General features: G+C 42.3%; 1 long non-coding RNA gene across 1 annotated transcript; it reads left to right on the forward strand.

The window, feature by feature from the left end:
* The first annotated feature begins 3296 nt into the window (after positions 1 to 3296).
* LOC103644614 (uncharacterized) lies at positions 3297 to 3705 on the forward strand. The gene is made up of 2 exons (XR_004853351.1): positions 3297 to 3419; positions 3512 to 3705. It is a non-coding gene; the product is annotated as an uncharacterized lncRNA (long non-coding RNA).
* The last annotated feature ends 930 nt before the right edge of the window (positions 3706 to 4635 follow it).

A 4635-nucleotide genomic window follows, 5' to 3' on the forward strand; every position in this document is an offset into this window, starting at 1 on the left:
ACTGGGATGAGATAAGGAGAGAGCTTCTACCTGGACAGACACCGCAAGATCGTCCGGATCTTGTAGTGCGTGTCTTTCATGCGAAACTACAGGAGCTAAAGCATAGGTTGACTAAACAGGATATTCTCGGTAAAGTCCGAGCCTACGTCTACGTCGTGGAATTTCAGAAACGAGGTTTGCCACATGCCCATTTTCTACTCATCATGCAAAGGAAGTACAAGCTCACGTGCCCTGAACAGTATGACCTTTTGATCTCAGCTGAGATCCCATCCAACAAGTACCCTGAACTGCGAAAGATGGTTATCAAGCATATGATGCATGGCCCGTGCGGGTCTCTAAACCCTAACTGCCCATGCACTAAGGGTCGTGCATCGTGCAAGAATCAATACCCACGGCATTTCTGTGAGGCAACCATGCAAGGGAAGGATTCATATCCTAATTACAGACGTCGTGACGATGGGCGTAAGGCAAATGTTCGAGGATGTGAATTGGACAATAGATGGGTTGTCCCTTACAACCCTTACCTCCTTCGGCTCTTCAACTGTCACATCAATGTTGAGGCGTGTGGGAGCATCAAGGCTGTTAAGTACCTGTTCAAGTACATATACAAAGGCCATGATCGTGCGTCGGTTGTTATGAGAGATGCGAGTAAGGAAAATGATGATGTAGATGAGATCCAGCAGTATAGAGATGCAAGGTGGGTGACTCCTCCGGAAGCCTTATGGAGGATATATGGATTTGAGCTTAGTCAGAACTCTCCATCTGTGATGCAGCTGCAACTCCATCTTCCAAACATGCACATGGTGACGTTTCACGAGCGACAAATGGTCGAGCGAGTCGTCAACCGTCCAGGTGCTGATAGGTCAATGATTACAGCATATTTTGAAGTGAATAAGCTATACGAGGAGGCTCGGGGCATCCTGTATCGTGACTTCCCTGAGTGGTACACTTGGAAGCAGGGCAAAGTGTGGCAAAGGAGGAAACGAAATACGGGTGGACAAGTCGGTAGAATCGTCTCTGCTCTACCATCTGAAGGGGAGCGCTTCTATCTTCGGCTCCTCCTAAACCATGTGACTGGTGCTACCTCCTATGTGGATCTAAGGACAGTAGACGGTGACACACTACCATCGTTTCGTGAGGCAGCACAAAGAAGGGGATTACTTGAAGCAGACAACACAATAGATGAGTGTCTCAATGAAGCTGCTCTTTACCAAATGCCATCAGCGCTACGAAGGTTGTTTGCAACGATACTGGTTTACTGCGAGCCAAATGATGTGGCCGAATTGTGGCAGAGACACCTTGACACAATGTCCGAGGATTATCATCATATTACTCAGAGCAAAACTCATTTGCAGCAGATGGTCTTGATTGACATTAGAAACATGTTGCAGTCAATGGGTAAAGACATAAAGACATTCCCTCTCCCTGCTATCATCGATAGATATGACGATTCACAAGGTATTGATAGAGAGATTTACGAGGAGGAAAGTATCGAGGCGACGACAGAAGATGTTGCTTTGCACGAAACCCTAAATGAGGAGCAGAAGTCTGCCTATGAAAAGATCTTATCTGTTGTTGACACCAGTAATGGCGGTATGTTCTTTGTGGATGGGCCTGGTGGGACTGGAAAGACTTATCTGTATAAGGCATTGCTTGCGGTGCTACGTAGTCAGGGCAAGATTGCAGTTGCAACAGCTACATCTGGGGTTGCGGCTTCCATAATGCCTGGTGGGAGAACTGCCCATTCACGCTTCAAGATACCACTTACTATTGATGATGGTGCTATATGTACCTTCACGAAACAAAGTGGGACATCAAAGTTGCTACAGAAAGCGTCGCTCATTATTTGGGACGAGGCATCAATGGCTAAGCGACAATCAATTGAAGCGTTGGACAACAGCATGCGTGATATCATGGGACGCCCTGGTCTGCCCTTTGGTGGGAAGACTATTGTGTTTGGGGGAGATTTCAGACAAGTACTCCCTGTTGTACGTAAGGGGTCAAGGGCTCAGATAGTTGCTGCCTCTCTACGGAGTTCTTACCTATGGGAATCAATGTGCCACCTAAAGCTTGTTCGCAACATGAGAGCAAAGAGCGACCCATGGTTTGCAGAATATTTGTTGCGTGTCGGTGGTGGAACTGAGGAAGTGAACAACGATGGTGATGTTCGTCTTCCAGATGAGGTATGTGTGTCATATACCGGTGATGACCACGACCTTGACAGATTGATAGATGACATTTACCCCAGTCTAAACGAAAACATGTCTAATACAAGCTACATCACTTCAAGAGCAATATTGACTACTCGGAACGACTGGGTGGATATGATAAATATGAGGATGATCGATCGTTTCCAACGGGAGCAGATGATGTACCATAGCTTTGACACCGCGATGGACGATCCTAATAACTATTATCCATCAGAATTCCTAAACACGCTGAGTCCTAATGGACTACCCCCGCACGTTCTGAAGCTCAAAATTGGGTGCCCAATCATGTTACTTAGGAATATAGACCCTGCTAACGGACTTTGCAACGGTACACGGCTGGTGGTACGTGGTTTCCAAAAAAATAGTATCGATGCTGAAATTGTCCTTGGTCAGCATGCTGGAATGCGGGTTTTCTTGCCTCGTATACCCCTGTGCCCTTCTGATGACGAGATGTTCCCTTTCCATTTTAAAAGGAAGCAGTTTCCAGTAAGACTAAGTTTCGCCATGACTGTTAACAAGTCTCAGGGACAGACGATTCCTAATGTTGCTGTGTACTTGCCCGAACCAGTGTTCTCTCATGGCCAGCTATATGTTGCTCTCTCAAGGGCCACAACTCGATTGAATGTGAAGGTACTTGTAATTCCAGTCACTGATGATAAAATGAAGAAGGGGGTGCAAAAGAAGTCAACAATAAATGGCGTAACATACACAAAGAATATTGTCTATAAGGAGGTCCTTACGACGTAGCTGGACTGTGAATTTATTTCTTTTGGTATAATGTATGTGAACTCGGCCAACACTGTATGTGAACACTATATTTCTAAAGATGTGTGTGCTGGTATCGGATATCGTGAGCATCTTGCAGAACATGTGCGCGTTCGTGCGAGCGGCCTCATGGCGACGCCGTCCTATTTTATATCATATTTTATATCATTTGATTTGCAATATTAATTTTTCATTATTATGTTATCACTAATGCATGTAAAATTGTTTAGCTGGTTATAGTAGAAACATTTGAATCGTGTATCAAATAATACATAGTAACAATGATTATAGGTTTTTGTCTCCTGTGGATGGATTCTAAAGAGGAAAATGTTGCACTTACAATCATCCAAAGAGATAATACATTATCTATAGATGAATCTCTACTAATGTCCTTGTCTCATAACAAGCCAAAAAAATCGGTGACTACTACAATAGTTCCGAAAGGTATGATAACTTCCATACTATCGTCTGCATCAATTTGTATTGTTTTTATTGCAAGTGATTCATGTTTGATCTCATGACTGTTTCGTTCGTAGATTATATTTGCACGCAGGGTGATCTTGCACTCATCGATTGGATTAAAGAAATCCCTTGTGAACCAAGGGTAGAAGTCGTGCTTATTGATGATGCTTTTGTGGAAAGGAAGTGGATGGAATGCCTATTTCAACCGGACGCATATCTAGGTGATGAGGTAATTCATGATAATTCAACTAGCTAGGAGCACCACACTTCCAAGATACTCACCCTGGTATTTTAAACCATAACTTACATACTTGCAGGTGATAGACTGTTACATAAATTTAATAAAAGCTCAAGAGCATCTAAAATGCCGATCTGGAGGTCGTGTACACATAGAAAATGCTTTTCAGTTCAACTTTCTAAAGCGAGACGGTGATGTTGAAACTAAAACAGATGAGTTATATCCAAGTAAAGACATGGCACAAATATCTAGCGCTGAAAGAAGAGTTTTACTTTATCTAGACCATGACATGGTAAATACGAGATTGCAATCTACACGGTTAGTGTTTACATGTATTATTATGCAATATTTATAATTGACTTGTAGGTGTTTATTCCAATAAATATTCGAGAAATGCACTGGTATCTTGCTGTGATCAATGCAAGAAATATGGAGATACAAGTGCTCGACTCACTTGGTACATCATCCGGTCGCAATGACCTCATTGCCACTGTGAGTTTATACAAACTCAACAATTACGAATCCCTTATTAACTTAAACTCTCAACTTCTAATTCTATGTTTTTATAATAATAATAAAGATAAAAGGACTCCAAAGACAAATTGATATGGTATCTCAGCGTAAGGAGTTAACAGATCATAGGTGGCCAGACCTCCGAGTTGCTTCTTGGCCACTTAAAGAAATAGAAATGGAATATGCAAAGCAAACAGATAGGTACACCATATATTCTTATGTGTTGCTATTAATATTCATTGCTGTTAATCTTGACATTTTATCATCTGGTTGATGTAGCTCCTCGTGTGGCCTCTTTCTACTAAACTATATCGAGTACTGGACAGGGGATGAACTATCTGATAATTTTACCCAGGTATATTATTACTACTATGACATTACATGTGGCTATAACATGAATATCTGTTTGCTGTCTTCTGTTATTATTATGTCAATCCAATTGATACA

The sequence above is a fragment of the Zea mays genome, chromosome 1, assembly GCF_902167145.1.
Source record: "Zea mays cultivar B73 chromosome 1, Zm-B73-REFERENCE-NAM-5.0, whole genome shotgun sequence".
NCBI lineage: Eukaryota > Viridiplantae > Streptophyta > Magnoliopsida > Poales > Poaceae > Zea > Zea mays.